Below are 19,723 nucleotides of genomic sequence, written 5' to 3' on the forward strand. Positions count from 1 at the left end.
TGCAGGCAAAACTATAACTCGATATGGTCATACTTTTCCAAACTTCCTTAGACTCAGAGGTGATGCCAAAGAACTGGAAATTTGCAATCATTATACCCTTGTTCAAAAATGAGTGTAAAGATAAGCCCAGTAACTACAGGCCAGTCAGTTTAACCTCAGTGAGGTTCTTGATATGAAAATTTGGGATGAATTTAATAGTCACTTGGCCAAATGCAGGTTAATTAAGTAAATGGAGCGTGAATTTGTCAAGGCATATTGTGCTTAATTAACTTGCATGAAGTAGTTGATGAGATGGCAGTGGTGTTGATTTGTGGTATATAGATTTCCAAAAAGGCAGTGGATAAAGTGCTACACAACGGTCTTGTGAGTACCAGCCTGGAATAAAAGGGAGAGTAGCAACATAGATATGAAGTTAGCTGACTGACAGGAAACAGAGAACTTACAGATATTCTTTCAGATTGAAAGAAGTTTTATAATGAAGCTCTGCAGAGGCTGGTGTTAGGGCCCCTGTCCTTTCCATTATACAATTGAATGATCTCAACCTCCATGTATGGGTCACAATTTTAAAATTTTCAGATGTTGTAAAACTTGAATGTATTGTGAACTCTGAGGAGGAGAGTATGGACATAAGCAATTTAACGGGATGGATGGACAAGAGTGGCAGATATTTAATGGAAATAAGTGTGAAACAATTCATTTTACTTGAAAAATCACATGCAGACAATATAAAGTCCAGTAAAATTCCAAAGGAGGTACAGGAACAAGGGGATCTAGCTATATACGTCGACAAAACATTGAAAGTGGCAGGCCACATTGAGAGAGCACTGAATAAAGCAGACAGCATCCTGGGATTTTTCAAGTGGGGCATGGAGTACAAAAGCAATCCTGTATAAAACACAAGTCTGTCTCAAGTGGAGTATTCTGTCCAGTTCTAGACACATACTTTAGCAAGGAGGTGAAGGCGTTTGAGCAATAACATCACTTACATAGGTAGATTAGAGAAGCTGAGGTGTTCAAAATCATGAGTGGACTAGGCCATCAAGATAGAGAGAAGCTGCTCCTATTGGTGGAAGATCAAAAACCAGAGGGCACAGGTTAAGGGTAATTGACAGAAGAAGCAATGATGACATGAGGAAAACATTTTTATTGATGCAGAATGTGCTGTCTGAGAGTGAACCTGTTACCACCACAATCAAAAGGAAATTGTGTTATTGTATGCAAAGGAAGAAGTCAGATAGCCGGAAAGAGTAGTCCTTCAGACAGCTAGCAAAGCTATAGTGAATCAAATGGCCTCTTTCTGTCCTGTAACCATTTTCTAATCCTTTAAGAATCAGAGCTCTATATCACATAACAAAAAACTCACCATTCTGCTAGTAAGGTGATGTTGTGTCCACGAAATAATTATTGCAAACCAGAAGCAGGCTGAGATCAGATCTCCATTTGCCCTAGAGTGGAAGGTTTTCATTATGTTAACTCTGTTTCTCTCTCCACAGATGCTGCCAGATCTGCTGAGTTACCCCAAAAATTTGTGTTTATTTCAGATTTCCAGCATCCACAGTGTTCTGCTTTTATCATGTCACACAGCAATGCTGCAGCATTGAAAAGTCCACACATTACAGCTTTACGGCATGGTGAAAAGTGGAGTTGGAGAATAATCAGATCAGCCATGATCTCTTTGAATGGCAGAGCAGATTTGGTGGGCTTAATGACCCCCTTATGTTCTTATGCATTACAGTCTTCTTGTATGGAGACAAACATGAATTTGGAGCTCCATTTGATCTTTGTCTATCTTTGGTAGATATGTTGACATATTCTATAAGTGCATCTGCCTCTTCTAAACTTGAATCCTAAGAAGGCAGTTCTCCATGATTATTGCCAGGAAATTGTGCCACAAACTACAAAAAAAATTATTTGCATCCTGGCAGTTGTAGCTGATCACGGCACACTGGTCATCGATCACTATATATTTTTCTCTCACACAGTGTCAGGAATGGTAGCACATATCTGGACACAGTTTACAAAAGATTAAAAAGGTGCTAAGTGGTCCATTGAGGGATAGTAAGAACTGCCGATGCTGGAGTCAGAGATAACGTTTCGGGTCGGGGCACTTCTTCTGAAGTAACATCAGCTTTCCTGCTCCTCTGATGCTGCCTGCCCTGCTGTGTTCCTCCAGCTCCACACTGTGTTATCTATAAGTGGTCCATTGTCCTAGATTCCTTTCAGATGGAGAACCTCTGAATGTTTTAAATGCCTGCCTAACTGAGGTGTGTTAATCTCTGTTAAATGGTACCAACAAGTTGTTACCACTAACTTGACCTGAATCTCATCTCTCTTTGCTCCACCGATACTTGAAAGAAACAGATTATCAGTGGGAAGCCCAGTGATGGGGATCATTGTATTGGACAGGGGTAGAAATGAAATGACTTCAGTTGGCATTAAAGGTCAGCATGAGAAAGAAAACACAAGTAAACTTAAAGAAAAACCTGGCTAAAATAGATCTCCTTTCCTGTGTTTTCCTTTGCATTACTGATGCTTTGCAACCACAGACAGCCACTTCAAGCAGATCTGAGTTAAATGAACGCCCTGCAGTGAAGAATATCACACAGATCAGTCAGACCCACCCTCACATTAATATTTAAATAGGGCACCCAGTCATCTGGGACAGGCACAACTAGTTCTGCTTTTCACACCGATCAGTGCCAATGCACAAAGTGGGCAGCTTTCCAGATATGTAATTTCTGTTCCTTCATCACTGTGCAAACCAATTAACACCAAGGCTCCTACTGGAGAATCAAAGCTTTTGACTCTGATTCTTGCTTCTGCTCCTCTTTTTAAAGAATTGACATTCTTGTTCCTTATTGCAAAGTATCCTTCAAAAAAAAAGGTCTCTTTTATTGGACATTGTCATAAAACCACACAAGCATTTGAGCTGAAGGCAGACTGGTCAAGGAGAAGGCAAGGTCAAGAGCTGTCTTCAGGTTGTGTTTCTTTAAAACACTGTTTCACACATATTAAGACTAAATACTACAATGTCATATTCAGAGAAGTACCAAACTGTAATTTTACTCCTACATTATTGAAAGATTATCCCATGAGCTCTACTACCTAATGCTATTTGGTCTACTCCACATGTTTCTCTACATATGTTCTCTTTACTTACCTAACTAATGCTCCACCCACGCTGTGCAATTTATGCACAGTCAGGGGCAGTGCCATGAATCTTCACATGATTGCTCCAGGGTCCTGAAACTCTTACACAACGTGGTGTATCAACCTCTATGTGTAAATGTATGTCAAAGTGCATCCTGGACAGATTGGCCTAAAATTCCAGTATCCTTGAGGCAGAAAAATGGTTGGAATTTGGGGCAGGATGAACAGGGATTTAGTCTTTTAGCTTGTCTGCCATAAATCCTGCCTTGTGTGGAATAGTCATGAAATAGCACATTAAGGCATTAGGCGAAAAGGAGAGAGACATCAGACAATGGACTTGCAATTATTAGCCTAGTAAGATTGACCTGGGGCTGGGGGAGGTGGCAGAAATAAAAGTACAGATTCTAAAAACAAATCCATCTCATAGAAATTATTTTGGGAATCAATCAACTGGGACATGGGTGGAAGTTAACTTACGCGTGACCTCATAAGGTAAGGTGTAAACATCAACTGAGGTTGGCAAAAACATCTATGTCATCAATTGGCCAAAACTACAGATTGAGCTTTGGTCAGAGGGCATCAAAAAGTTGGGCAGGGATTCTGTCACAACGGTACCCCCCAATTTAGAAAAATGGAGAGATTTGATTACAAATTAAATCAGCTTCCAAGCTCAATTGTAATTATTCCTATATAGTCCAATAGAAACTTCTTTTAGATTGCCAATTTGGATCCATTTTTCAGAGAAACTGTTAACGTTCTATAAAACGTTCAGATTGCAGAATGACTAACAGTTCATATGAACAATCTTACGCAGCCAATAGGAGAGCCATCTTTACACACACACACACACACACACACACACACACACACACAATGGCACTGAGGTGTCTGCCCATTAGTCAGGATGCTGTGATGTCATTTTCCATGTTGAGCAGATTTCAACCGAGCCATGAAATTAGTTTGTTTGATCAGGCTGAGACATGAATGTGTTTTAAATTAGTTTGTGTTGGATTTCTCAGTTGGGAAGTGACGGAATATGGTACTCATCAAAAAAGAAATCAGAAGCCACACCTGACACCTGGCATTAAGCCAAGATATCAGTTGCATTATCGTCTCCAGCAAATTGAGGTTTGATGGAGTGGAGCCAACTTAATTCAAAACATAATGGTTCACTTCACTTGACCTGACTAGATAAGCTCTGCGTCTAGAAAAAAAATGTTGGCCCAGATTTTTAAATGGCCACAGTCTTTATTCTAGCGTAGATGGGAGTTACACACAGGGCCTCGGCAGAATCTGCAACATAGCAGAATCCAACAGAATTGCCTGGGAAATTGAAGAATCTGCTGGGCAGTCCCCCCATGCCTAGAATGCTCTGCAAATATCCATTTAAATTGGAGAATTCAATGTTAAGTAAGCATTTAAGTAAACAAGTATTCAGGAAAAGTTGGACCATTAAAACTAACTCATGAGTAACTATTAACCTGACCCCAATTTACCCTGAAAGATACCTCCTCAATCCTCTTACACCCTCCCTATGCTGACCCGACTCTCCACTCTATCTGGTGCATAAAATCCTGCCCACCAAGTGTAGCACTCAAACCTCTGAAGCAGAATGTGTTGGGTTCAATTCCCACTCCAGGTTTTTGGGAGCACAGAAATTAGGAGTGTCACACCTGTTCAACACAGAGAGGGGGCCACACTGCCAGAAAAGTCAGCCATTCAATGAGATGCTAAACCGAAGTGAAGCCTACCCTGTCAGAGGGACTGAAAAAATTCCACAGCGCAATACTGAAGCTAAGCAAGGAGTTCTCCTGTTGTACAGGCTCATATTTATCCATCAACCAACATCAATAAACAGATTATCTGGTCATTATGTTTGTGGAAGTTTTCTACTCACAAGTTGGCTGCTGCATGTTCTACATGACAACAATTATACTTCAAAAGTACTTCCCTGTCTGTAAAAGTGTTTGGAAGATCCCATGGGTATGAAAGACACAATGTAAATTCAAACTTTTCTTTTCTCCCCTAGTCAAAAACCTGAAATTTTACTTTGTACTATTTATTTTCTGAGACAAATTCAATGTATGCCCAAAATTAACATGAAATGATTCTTTTTGCACCTCGTCTTTGACTCAGCACGCTACATTCTTCCAGACTCAACATTGACTTCAGCAATTTTAGATCATAACTTATGACCCCAGAAGTTTGGAAGGGAAGATTTCCTCATGAGCTGAAGTGTACTGATGGACTTGTATGACTCTTACAAATTTTTATAGATGCACCACAGAAAGTAGAATATCTGGATGCATCACAGCGTGGTTTGACAACTGACCGAAAGAAACTACAGGGAGTTGTGAGCGCAGCCCAATCCATCTTACAAATGAGCCTCCCATCCATTGACTTCATCTATACTTCCTACTGCCTCGGGAAAGCAACCAACATAATCAAAGGCCCCTCCACCCCAGTTATACTCTCTTCCACCCTCTTCCATCGGGCAGAAGATATAAAAGTTTGTATACACGTATGAACAGGTTCAAGACCAGCATCTTCCCCGCTAATATCAAGCTTCTGAATGGACCTCTTTAATGTTAATGTTGATCTCTCTCTCTGCAACTTCTCGGCAGCTGTAACATTGTAGCCCGCACTCTATTCTGTTACCCCAACGCACTTGTACAGTATGATCTGCCTGTAAAGCACGTAAGACAACGCTTTTCCTGCACCTTGGTAGACGTGACAGTAATAAATCAAATCAAATGTTCCGTTCCTTTTATGATGATGCAACAGTATCCAATAACAGCATTTACACAAAGAACTGGTCTGTGCAATATTATCTTTATATCTTCCCACACGTCTGTGAGTCCAATGGATTGCACAACACAGTCAAGACGAACTCAAAGTTTTGGGGGTAGGGAGTGGCGGGGTGAGGAGATGCAAACAGGAGGAAACAGCTAATGCATTTATTGCCATTATCGGGCTGGAACTTTTTTCTTACCCATTTAGCTCCTCCAGCCTGTCCTAAATTTCAAATAACTCATGGCTGATCTGTATCTCAACTCATTTATCCACCTTTATTTGATATTCCTTGATATCCTCACCAAACAAAAATCCATCAATCATCATCTTCAAAATGTCCGATGAACAGTACCACGCAGTATCAAACTTTGAAGTGAGAGAATTTCAGGTTTTCACTAACTCTTGTTTGAAAAGGTACATTGTAATTTTTCTTCGAAAATGCTTGACTCTAACTGTAAGATTAAACATGCACATGTATAAATCTGAGCCTTACATTCACCTGTATGATCATCACATCACAACTGCAAAATCCTCAGAGATAATATTGCTCCAGGATAGTTTGCCCTTTTGGGAAATGAATGAGTTGCTGAAAGCAAACTCCCTTTGCTCCTGCCATTGAAGATCTGTGCTGATCTCACGCTGCACAAACACCAGTTGATATTAGAGACTCTGATGAGTCCTTGAAGTACAGACATAAAATGTAATTTGCAGGTTACTCTTGTATTCACTTACAGCCCTTCTGCTGCTCCTGTTAATCTCAGACAATTGCTGTTTTTGTTCAGATCTAGGTCACAGTGCCTTGCACAGAAGTGCTTTATCCTGGAGTTACAGACAAGTTAAAAGTTCAGGGGAAATGAATTTACATATGCTAAGTCTATAGCTAAGGTGTGATAAGCAAATACATTACTTGACATGACTTGTTAAAGTGTACCATTTGATGTAGCGGAAGACAGTGACTGGCAAAATGACTTAAAGCAAATTGTCTCCCAACAAGCCTGTGTACTGTACAGGGTGGAGACATTCTCCATAGAGAAACTGAACTAACAGGTAGAATCTGTGTTACTTTTGGGAGGGGAAACTGAGACAGGTGGGAAAATCTAATCACAGAAGAAGCCAATAAAGCAGATTCCAGGCAGCAAAATGGAAATTAAATTCTTGGAACTTTAAAGAAGGGTCAAGCTTCCCAACAGGAGGTATCAGGAGGAGATAGTAGGAACTGCCGATGCTGGAGAATCCGAGATAACAAGGTGCAGAGCTGGATGAACACAGCAGGCCAGGCAGTATCAGAGGAGCAGGAAAGCTGACGTTTTGGGTCTTCAGAAGGTCAGCTTTCCTGCTCCTGTGACGCTGCCTGCCTGCTGTGTTCATCCAGCTCTACACCTTGTTATCTCAGGAGGTATCAGGAAGCCCTTTTGCTTGTATATGTATGCCATATATTCTCATTCCAAGGTTAGCTCACCAACATTCAATTCTCCTTCTCAATTGAGTTATCCGTGAGCAAGCAATTGTGCTTTCAGATTCACAGCTGCACACAAGAAGCATACATGTAGCAGCATACCGTACTTCTTAGAAGTCAGAGTGCGTAGCTGCTGCTTTGTCCTCTTTGTCTCATCATCTTTGTCTTTGTCTCCTTTGCCGTGCCATGGCTGAGGTCAGGCGGTGGTAGATTGCACAAGGCACAGAGAAAGACAGCAGGAGAAAAGCTTGACTGTTATGGGGCATGGGTCAATGAGGCTGGTCAAGTGTTGACAGGCTGACCATGTCACAGCATTGGGTGATAGGCTGAACAGGGCAATGCTGAAGGGCAAGAATGCTTAGCTGCAGCATTTGCTCCAAGATCCTGAGGGATGCTCCTGGCTTGCCGGGGAATGAATGCCTGTCTGAGCATCACAGAATCTCAGCCGTATTACACCACAGAACAGGCCATTTGACCCATCAGTTCTGCACCAGCTCTCCAAATTACCATCATGACTTAGTGCCATTCTTCTGCCTTTTCCGCATAGCCTTGAACATTGCTTCCATTTAAATGATCATCTTGAATGCCTCACTTTGAGTATACTTAAACAGTATACTTAAAGCAGGTGGGCCTAGTTTAGTTTGGGATTATAGTCGTCATGGGCTGGTTCGTCTGAAGAGTCTATTTCTGAGATGTATGACTCTATGACTCAATGATCTTCCCTCCACACACTTCCAAACCCAAATATTCATGTGAAAATGTTCTCTTACGTCACATTTGCTTCTTTAGCGTATCACTTTTAGTCTGTGCCCTCTCATTCTCAATCCTTTTATGAGCAGGAAAAGTTTCTTCCTACTTATTTTTACCCTAACCCTATTTTATCCAGCCCTCTCATGATATTGAAAATTTCTAATAAATCTTAGCCAACGTCTCCCCCAAGAGAACTGTCCAAATCTCTCCACACTATCTTCATAAATGAAGTTTCTCATCACTGGAACATTGCTTGTAAAGGTTCCAGGACCTTCAAACTCGTATGCCATGAATTAGCAGTAGTTACAAATATCTTGAGCTAAACTATTATTGATTTATAGTGAGATTACAGTAGAATATACACAAACAAAAACAGAAATTGCTGGAAAAGCTCAGCAGGCCTGGCAGCACCTGTGGAGAGAAATGAGAGTTAGTGTTTCGGGTCCAGTGACCCTTCCTCAGACACTTTGGGTAACTCTGATTTCTCTCCACAGATGCTACCAGACCTGCTGAGCTTTTCCAGCAATTTCTGTTTCTGATTTACAGCATCCACAGTTCTTTCGGTTTTTAGAAAGAATATACACATTGGTCAGGTATACCTCTGTTAGAAATTTAGTGAATAACTATTTGATATAAAAACACAAAATGTTGTAAATGTTCAACAGGTCTGGCTGCATCTGTTGAGAGAAAAAAAATAGTCCGGGGCTGAGTCTTACTTTTCTTTGGCTAAGTCTGTGCTGGTAGCATGATTTTTGAAGGGTTTCTCACTGCAAAGTCTAACGGCTTTTCTTGCCCTATCTTACCAACTTGTTGCATTAATTACCTACCTTGCCATTATGGCACCTCTCACATCTGCTTTCTACTCAACCTTACCACACGACATTCCCAGATCAACTCATTACTCTGCGGATACCCACCAAAACACCAGCTTTCCTTACGTCAGGATGAGCACTGAGATTCCAATGTTGTCCCACACAGGCCGAGGCACAGTTGGAACATGGCAGAGAAGTGGAAGATGGCAATGTGTTCCTCTGATGAAGACTTGGCTATCTTCAGGAAAGGGTGTTACAACATAGAAGAGTCCTCTTCCCATCGGTATCCATGGTGTGGAGAAATAGCCAGCAGTACAGAAAGAAGCTCAATGACCTTCTCTGCTATGACAGGATAAGAGCCATGCTCTGCTCTCTCTGCCACCTCACACTCACTCTATCTGTGCCACTGTATGCAATTCCCACCAATGATTATCACACTCTAACACTATCACTATTACATACATCACTTACCCCCACTCACTTCCACCCTACAACCTCCCACACCACTGTCTGTGCATGTCCTCTGCACTGCTTCTTCAGTCTCTTTGGTACAGCTTACCAGCTTTGCCCACCAGCGCTAATCGCCATGTTACCCACTTTAATCTCACCCATTACTCCACTGCCCCTTTCGCTTATTACAACTGAAGTCAGCCCTTAGTAGGGCAGTGAGGGTGAGCGTGTGTGTGGAGAGTTGAGTGACGTTAGGGTCCTTGGCCACTAAGGGGTTGGTTAGTTCAGTTGCCTGGGTGACTGGATTGTAGCACTAAAAGCACATGTTCAATTATCACACCAGCTGAGGTTACCATGGAGGATTCTCCTTCTCAATCTCTTCGCCTCTCTTGAGGCATCATGACCTTTATGTTAGACCACTACCAGTTGCCTCTTTGTAATGAGAGAGCAGCCCTATTGTCTGAAAAGTCTATGGCAACATTTACAAGAAGACAATCCTTGCCCTCACAGCAGAAAACTAGGATTACTACTGCAGGGATAAAGAATCATCCATATCCCACCAAAGAATAAGTACCATTCTCCTATTAACCACACTGTTACTTTTCAATTGTCACACATCACTTCTAACCACTGGCTGTGATACCTTCTCTCTTTGTCTTGCTGGTTCCATCAGCCTGCCCACTGTAGAGAAATGCCTCGCCCCATCCTCAATGCAATGTTCTACCATATCCAACCCTCCCCCACCCCTTGTAAATCCTGCTGCGACCTTTCACAAATGTACTATGACAGCACCTACAGCTCCCCAGTCCCAAACTGTAAATAGCTGAGGCTCAGTCCTACAGTAATGGCTACATGTACTTCCCCTTAGTTTCAGTGATTGGGCCTGACACATAGATCATGACCCACTCCCTGGATTGGCACAGACTTCCAGGCCTCAGCTATCCCATCCTGACAGTTGCCCACTTCTTGGGCTAGTATGGGAGGCTGCCCTTGACCTATTGTGCCCCTGACTGTTGAATGCTTCCAAGGACATCTTTGAGGACTACTGCCTGAAGATTTGGACACGTGGTGTCCTGTATGTGGCTGTGCAGTGTGTTTGCTCCACATGGTGCTAGTTTGAGATTGATGTAGCTCACTGCCACAATGCAAGATGTGGTCCTCCCAAACTGCCTGATTTCTGAAGAAGGGTCTAGGCCCAAAACGTCAGCCTTCCTGCTCCTCTGATGCTGCTTGGCCTGCTGTGTTCATCCGGCTCTACACCTTGTTATCTCTACGCCTGATATCGTGACTGTGCTAAATGGTATGCCAAGGCAAGGCAGAGATGCTACGTACAAGACTAAAGACAGAAAGCACATATGAGATGCAGGTTGCCCAGTCTAGTCTGTGACCTGTGCTGCATGCAAATTGTCCCACTGTAGCCTTTCAGTGCAAGTCTGTGCTTCCATAGCACACAACCAGTGAATAGTAGAGTGATCGTCTGCCATGTCAGCAGATGTTGGATATCAATGTGCATGGACAGAGAGTACATGCCCAAAGCTATGCCTTGAGATGTTTTGGAGGTCATTCAGAGCAAGCAGCAAACAGAGTCCAGCAGATACACAGTGTGGTTTCCTTATTGAGTTGACCTGATAAAAACTAAAAGAACTGCGGATGCTGTAAATCAGGAACAAAAACAAAGTTGCTGGAAAAGCTCAGCAAGTCTGGCAGCATCTGTGAAGGAAAAAAAGCAGAGTTAACGTTTCGGGTCCGGTGACCCTTCCTCAGAACTGATGGTTGCTGGGAAAATGTCAGAAAAACGGGGAGGGGGTTGGGGTAGGGAGTAAACGATAGGATACAGCCTAAAGAGAGAGAAGAGCAGTTGGACAGACAAAAAGTTGCTGACGATCAGGCTGGGAGGGTGAATAGTTGTTAATGGGGACTGTTAGTGACTAATAACAGGATGTGTGTAATGGCAGGCTATGTGGCTATCTACGTCTGCTCGCAAAAAAGACGCTGAACTATCCGTTGCCTGCCACTTTAATGCACCACTCTGTTCCCTGACCAACATGTCTGTCTCTGGCTTGCAGTGTTCTAGCGAAGGTCAACAGACGCTAGAAGAATAACACCTCATTTTCTGCTTGGGGACCCTGCAGCCTTCTGGACTCAATATCGAGTTCAATAATTTTAGGGCCTAAGCTCTCCCATGTCCCAGCCCCCTACCAACACACCAGAACAATCCCTCTTCCGTACCTACACCGGCCCTAAACCCCACCTCTTCCTCCGTTACATTGATGACTGTATCGGTGCCGCCTCGTGCTCCCACGAGGAGCTCGAACAGTTCATACACTTCACTAACACCTTCCACCCCAACCTTAAATTTACCTGGACCATCTCTAACACCTCTCTCCCCTTCCTGGACCTCTCTGTCTCCATATCGGGCAACCACCTCGAAACCGATATTCATTTCAAGCCCACCGACTCCCACAGCTACCTAGAATACTCCTCCTCCCACCCACCTTCCTGCAAAAATGCTATCCCCTATTCCCAATTCCTTCGCCTCCACCGCATCTGCTCCCAGGATGAGGCATTCCACTCCCGTACATCTCAGTTGTCCTCGTTTTTCAAGGACCGTAACTTCCCCTCCTCGGTGGTCGAGAACGCCCTCAACCGTGTCTCCCACATCTCCCGCACCTCATCCCTCACACCCCGTCCACGCAATAAAAACCAAAAAAGAATCCCCCTCGTCCTCACGTACCACCCCACCAACCTCCGGATCCAACGCATCATCCTCCGACACTTCCGCCATCTGCAATCCGACCCCACCACCAAAGACATCTTTCCCTCCCCACCCTTATCTGCTTTCCGGAGGGACAACTCTCTCCGTGACTCCCTTGTCCGCTCCACACTCCCCTCCAGCTCCACCACACCCGGCACTTTTCCCTGCAACCGCAGGAAGTGCTACACCTGCCCCCATACCTCCTCCCTCACCCCCATCCCAGGCCCCAAGAAGACTTTCCACATCAAGCAGATGTTCACCTGCACATCTGCCAATGTGGTATACTGCATCCGCTGTACCCGGTGTGGCTTCCTCTACATCGGGGAAACCAAGCGGAGACTCGGGGACCGCTTTGCAGAACACCTACGCTCGGTTCGCAACAAACAACTGCACCTCCCAGTCGCGAACCATTTCAACTCCCCCTCCCATTCCTCAGACGACATGTCCATCCTGGGCCTCCTGCAGTGCCACAACGATGCCACCCGAAGGTTGCAGGAACAGCAACTCATATTCCGCTTGGGAACCCTGCAGCCCAATGGTATCAATGTGGATTGGTGTCTCTGGTAAGATGCCCATCTCTAGTTTCCCTTAAGAATCATAGAATCCCTACAGTGTGGTCCACACCCATGCTCTGAAGAGCATCCTGCCCAGACCTACCCCTCCTACACTATCCCTGTAACCCTGCATTTCAGATCTTTGTACATGGTGTCCCTGCGGTCACTATCTTTGGCCTCCAGATGAACAGGAAGGTGGCTCGGGGAATAGGCCTGATCCGTGCCACATACAACAACGCCAAGAGTGCCTCACACCTGATGACCAGGTTTTCACCCACAATGGAAAAGGAGCAGTACTCACATAAGCACAGTTTCTGTCTCACGGCGTTACACTCCTCCCGAGTTTTTATGCACGCCCGGCCCCTCCGAACACCACGAGAAGGAGCATTCTCTCTGTGTCTACCCTATCAAAACTTTTCAATATTTCAAAGACCATGTTGACTCTCTTTGATCAAGTTTCACCAGGTTCAAGCACCTGCGTCTCTGATGCTGACGATAAATGCCTGTCATTTCCCCACAATAGATGTTAAACTGACAAGTCTCTAGTTGCCTGGCTTCCCTCTCCGTTCATAAGTAGTGGAGTGACATTTGCCATTCAAAAGCAAGATACATGGTCCCGGAGAGCTCTGGTAGATCATAGTTAGTCTGTCTGCAATTTCCTTACCTACTCCTTTTAAAAGCGCAGCCACTCTGACCTCTGAATCAGAAGATCGTGGTTTCAAGTCCCACTGTAAAAGCTGGAGTGAAAAGTCTTGTCCACGGTAAAGTACAATTTTGAAGAAGAGTGGTAAGAGGAAGACCTGAAGATAATCACCGAAATGAGCAGCAAAGAGGAAGACTGAGAGACAGTCACCAGCACCTGAAAGAGTATGAGAGAAGATGGTCCTGTGCTTCTGAAACAGGTGCAAGACATTGTGGACAACAGCTTCAAAAAGTGTATGAGAGAAAGTGCAGTCTGCAGCTTCTCAAATCGTGTGAAAGAGCAGGCACAAAAGCTTCTTAAAGAAAAGAGCAGACCTTCATGATAGTGATTGTGGGGATGAATTTGGCCAAGTTTGGGAACTTAATATATTTGACGTATGGGAAGAAAAAGGAGAAAGGAAAAAGAGGTAGATAGCTTTATTAATAAATGAAGTGTGGTGGTGAGTAGGCCATATAGGTGCAATAGGTTGTGATGTGGAATCAGTTTGTGTGAAATAAGGAACAGCAAGTGAAAGAAGTCACTAGTGATGCACTTTGGAGGATCAAATTTAGGTGTGAATTATACTGTTAAAGGCAGAACCGTTAGGAACATTAACATACAGGCGGATCTGGGCGTGCAGGTCCACACTTCCCTAAAAGTGGCAACACAGGTGGCCAAAGTGATTAAGAAGGCATATGGCGTACTTGCCTTCATCGGCCAGGTCATGGAGTACAAGAGTCGGCAAAACATGTTGCAGCCATATAAAACCCTTGTTAGGCCGCATTTGGAGTATTGTGTGCAGTTTTGGTCACCACACTACCAGAAGGATGCTTTGGAGAGAGTGCAGAGAAGATTCACCAGGATGTTGCCCAGTCTCGAGGACATTGGCTGTGAGGAATGTTTAAAAAGTCTAGGATTGTTTTCACTGGAAAGACGGCGGCTGAGAGGAGACTTGATAGAAATCTACAAAATAATGAGAGACATAGATAGGGTGAATAGTCAGAGGCTTTTTCCCAGGGTTGAAATCTCAATTACAAGGGGGTGCATCTTCAAGGTGAGAGGAGGAAAGTTTAAGGGAGATGTGCGAGGTAAGTTTTTCAAGCAGAGAGTAGTAGGAGACTGGAACGCACTGCCAGAGGAGGTGGTGGAAACAGGCACATTGGCTACTTTTAAGAGGCACCTGGATGGTTATAGAGGGATAGAGGGATTATGGACAGAAGGTTTGTTTTTTAGTTTAGTCAGGGCATGATAATCGGCACAGGCTTGGAGAGCCGAATGGCCTGTTCCTGTGCTATACTTTTCTTTTATTCTTTTGTTCTTTTGGTGGGCGTTGTCCACACAGTCCTGCAGTGTTGCCACACTGTGGGACCAAGTATACATTGGAGAATAATGGAGGCATGTAAGAAAAACACCACAACTGTCATGGGTGAATTTAATTTGTGTATTGACAGCACAAATCAGATGAGCAAGAAAGCATGGAAGACGAATTTGTGGAATGCGTCAGGGATTCCTAGAGCAGTACATTGCAGAAAATACCTAGGAACAGGCCACTTTAAATGTGATGAGGTTGGATTAATAAGGGGCTCACAGTTAAAGATCCTGTCAGGGATAACAATTGCAAAATGGTAGAATTTCAAATTCAGGTTGAAGGACAGCGATTCAAGTTTGAAACCAATATCTTTAACTTAAATAAAGGCAATTACAGAGGTATGAAGCAAGAGTTGTCTAAAGCTGTCTGAGAAAATAGAAAAGTCAGTGGATGAGCAATAACAGACAGTTAAGCAGAAATCTCATCATGCTCAACAAATGTTAGATGCTCTTATCAAAGACGTTATGACAGGGCTGTTGTATAAGTTCAAAGTAATCAGATAAAACAAGCATGGTTTTATCAAAGGGAAATCATATTTAACTAAGTTATTGGAGTTATAGAGTTATAGAGATGTACTGTACCAAAACAGACCCTTCAGTCCAACTCGCCCATGTGACTAGATATCATAAATTAATCTGGTCCCATTTACCAGCTTTTGGCCCATATCCCTCTAAACCTTTCCTATTCACAATATGCCCACCCAGATGCCTTTTAAATGTTGTAATTGCACCAGCCTCTACTACTTTCTCTGGCAACTCATTCCATACACACACCACCCTCTGTATGAAAAAGTTACTCCCCAGATCCCTTTTAAATCTTTCCCGTCTCACCTTATATCTATGCTGTCTAGTTTTGGACTCTGTGGTGTGTCACAGGGGTCAGTGCTGGGGCCTCTTATCTTTGCAATTTATATAAATGATTTGGATGAAGAGACAGGATGTATGGTTGTTAAGTTTGCTGATGACACAAAGTTACGATGTGGAGGCACTGGTGTTGGATTGGGGTGGACAAGGTCAGAAATCACACAACACCAGGTTATAGTCGAACAGGTTTATTTGAAAACACAAGCTTTCAGAGCCTCAGTCCTTCTTCAGGTGTTAGTGAGAGAGGGAGCATCAGACACAGAATTTATAAGTAAAAGATCAAAGATTCACACCATTGATGAGGATGTACTAAATAAATCTAAGACGCTGTTAAATCTTTAATCATTAGAAGGTTTTAATTGGTTAATATGTATATGTAAATCCCCAAAATCCTTTCAAGTCACGGTCCCGAGAGAACTAAAGATTTTATCAGTGTAAAGAAGAGGTGACATGTTAGGTCAGACAATGCATGTTAGGTGTGAGACCTTGTTTAGAATCTGTTTGTGTTTTAGTTTGGAGTCAGGCTGGTTTCATCTCTCAAGTAGGGATTTATAAAATGCCATATTGACTGACACTCTATAAATTGTGTAGGTTTTGAACAAAGCAAAATATCTGCAAATTCAAATTCATCCCATAGATTTGTGTGTGTGTGTGTGTGTGTGTGTGTGGGTGCGCGTGCGTGTGTGTTTGTGCGCGTGTTTGTGTGTGAGTGAGAGAGAGAGAGAGGCGGGGAAAGTGTGTGTGTGCGGGATGGAGAGAGACTGCATGTGTGTTTTGTGTGTGTGTGTGTGCGCGTGTGTGTGTGTGTGCGCGTGTGTGTGTGTGTGAGAGAGAGCGTATAGTGTGGTGGGGTCACCTGTAGTGCAATATGAACTCAAGATCCTGGTTGAGGCCATCCTCATGGGTACTGAACTTGGTTATCAGCTTCTGTTCGGCAACTCTGCGTTGTTTATATCCCGCCTTGGAGGATGCCTACCCGAAGATCGGAGGCTGACTGTCCTTGACTGCTGAAGTGTGCCCCCATTGGGAGGGAACATTCCTGTCTGGCGATAGTTGTGCGGTGTCCATTCATCCATTGTCGTAGAGTCTGCATGGTGTCACCAATATACCATGCCTTGGGGTATTCTTGCCTGCAAAGTATGAGATAGGCAGCATTGGCCGAGTTGCATGAGTATCTGCCGTGTGCGTGGTGGGTAGTGTTCCCACGTGTGATTGTCGTGTCCATGTTGAAAATCTGACATGTCTTGCAGAGGTTACCATGACAGGGTTGTATAGAGTTGTGGTCGATGTTGTGCTGAAGGCTGGGTGAGTTTGTTGCAAGCAATGATCTGTTTAAGGTTTAAGAACATAAGAACATAAGAACTAGGAGCAGGAGTAGGCCGTCTGGCCCTTCGAGCCTGCTCCGCCATTCAATAAGATCATGACTGATCTGTTCGTGGACTCAGATCCACTTACCCGCTTTGTCACCATATCCCCTAATTCCTTTATTGTTCAAAAAAATATCTACCTTATCTTTAAAAACGTTTACTGAAGTAGCGTCAACTACTTCACTGGGCAAGGAATTCCATAGATTAACAACCCTCTGGGTGAAGAAGTTCCTTCTCAATTCAATCCTAAATCTGCTCCCTCTAATCTTGAGGCTATGCCCTCTTGTCCTAGCTTCACCTGCCAGTGGAAACATCCTCTCTACTTCTATCTTATCTATTCCCTCCATAATTTTATATGTTTCTATAAGATCCCCCCTCAATCTTCTGAATTCCAATGAATATAATCCCAATCTACTCAGTCTCTCCTCATAAACCAACCCCCTCAACTCCGGAATCAACCTAGTGAACCTCCTTTGCACCCCCTCCAGTGCCAGTACATCCTTTCTCAAGTAAGGAGACCAAAACTGCACACAGTACTCCAGGTGTGGCCTCACCAGCACCTTGTACAGCTGCAACATAACCTCTCTGCTTTTAATCTCAATCCCTTTAGCAATGAAGGACAAAATTCCATTTGCCTTCCTAATTACTTGTTGTACCTGCAGACCTACCTTCTGTGATTCATGCACAAGGACACCCAGGTCCCTTTGCATAGCAGCATGCTGCAAATTTTTACCATTCAAGTAATAATCCTTTTTACTATTACTCCTACCAAAATAGTTGGAAGTTGTTTGAAGGTGAGAAGTGGAGGCCTGGGGATGATGTTGGCAAGGTGCTTATCATCATTGATAATGTATTGAAGGCTGCGAAGAACATGGCATAGTTTCTCAGTTCCTGAGAAGTACTGGACGATGAAGGACACCCTATTGGAAGTGTCCCATGTCTATCTTCTGGGGATGTCATTACAGTTTTTTGCTGTGGCATGTTGGAACTGGCGATCGATGAGTTGAGCATTGTATCCTGATCCTATGAAGCATCCTTCAACCCCTTCAGGTGTCTGTCTTGTTCCTCCTCATCTGAACAGATCCTGTGTACGCGCAGGGCTTGTCTGTAGGGAATGGCTGTTTTAATTTGTTTAGGGTGGAATCTTGAGAAGTACAGCATCCTGAGGTTATCCACGGGCTTGTGGGAGAGTGAGGTACTGAGGTGTCCATCCTTGAAGGAGATGCATTTGTCCAAGAATGAGAATGATTCTAAAGAGTAATCCATGGTAAGTCTGATGGTGGGATGAAACTTGTTGATATCACTATACAGTTGTTTCAGTGATTCCTTGTCATGAGTCCAAAGGAAGAAAATGTTATCAATGTATCTGCTGTATAACATTGGTTGAAGGTTCTGTGCAGCAAAGAAGTCTTGTTCAAACCTGTGCATGAAAATTTTGGCATTTTGGGAAGTAAATCTGATCCCCATGGCTGTTCTGGATGAAGAACTAGTTGTCGAAGGTGAAGACGTTGTGGACAAGTTGATAAGTTGTAGGATGGGGTCTGGAAATTGTTGGTATTGAGTACTGAGGCAGTTGCAGCGATGCTGTTGTTGTGGGGGATGCTGGTGCAGAGCGCCGAAACGTTCATTGTGACAAAGAATGTTCCTGGTTCGACTGGTCCGTGGGTGCTGAGTCTCTGTAAGAAATCTGTAGCGTCGCCACAGAAACTGGGGTTTCCCTGTACAATGGGTTTTAAAATGTCCTCGACACAGCCAGAGATGTTCTCACACAGGGTCCCATTGCCTAATATGATGGGATGTCCAGGTGTGTTATCTTTGTGTACCTTTGGAAGGCAGTAGAAGTCCCCTACATGGGAAGTATATGGGATGAGAAGGCGTTTGGTACTCTGAAGGACTGGATCAAAAGTCTTTACCAGTTTTGTTCAGTTGACGTTTGTGTTCTTTGGTCGGAACGGCAGGTAGTCGTCTGTAGTGTTCTTGGTTGTTCAACTGTTGGTACACTTCCTTGCAATAGTCTGTTCTATTCTGTATGACAATGGCTCCTCCTTAGTCTGCAGGTTTTATGACAATGTTGCAATTGTCCTTGAGAGCATGGATGGCATTGCGTTGTGCCTGGGTGATGTTTTGCATTTCCTTGTAAGTGTGGATGATAAATCTGGCATTCACACATTCTCTGATGGCTCGAGCATACCTGTCAAGCCCTGGGCAATGGCCCTCCGGAGGGGTCCAATTCGATTCTTTCTTTGCCCACTCCCCATGGGTCTCTCTGTTGACTGATCCAATTTGTTGGTTGTCTCATTGGCCTCACTGCTGACATCTTGGAATAATTTCTGGAGTCTCATTCGTCTGATGAATTCCTTTGTGTCTGCTAGGAGACCAATGGGGTTCATTTCGATCTCGTCCGGTTGAAGGGAACCGCCTTCAATTGTGGTACCACACACACACACACACACACACACACACACACACACACACACATATACATACACACACACACATACATACACACACACAGACACACACAGACACACAGACACACACACACATACACAGACACACAGACATGCACACACATACACATTCACACACACAGACACACACACACACGCAGATGCACACACAGACACAGGCACACACACACACTCACACAGACACACACACACAGACTCACACACAGAGACACACACAGACACACACACACACAGACACACACACACACACA

This window comes from Rhincodon typus, chromosome 8 (genome assembly GCF_021869965.1).
Source record: "Rhincodon typus isolate 14 chromosome 8, sRhiTyp1.1, whole genome shotgun sequence".
In the NCBI taxonomy this organism is placed as follows: Eukaryota; Metazoa; Chordata; class Chondrichthyes; order Orectolobiformes; family Rhincodontidae; genus Rhincodon; species Rhincodon typus.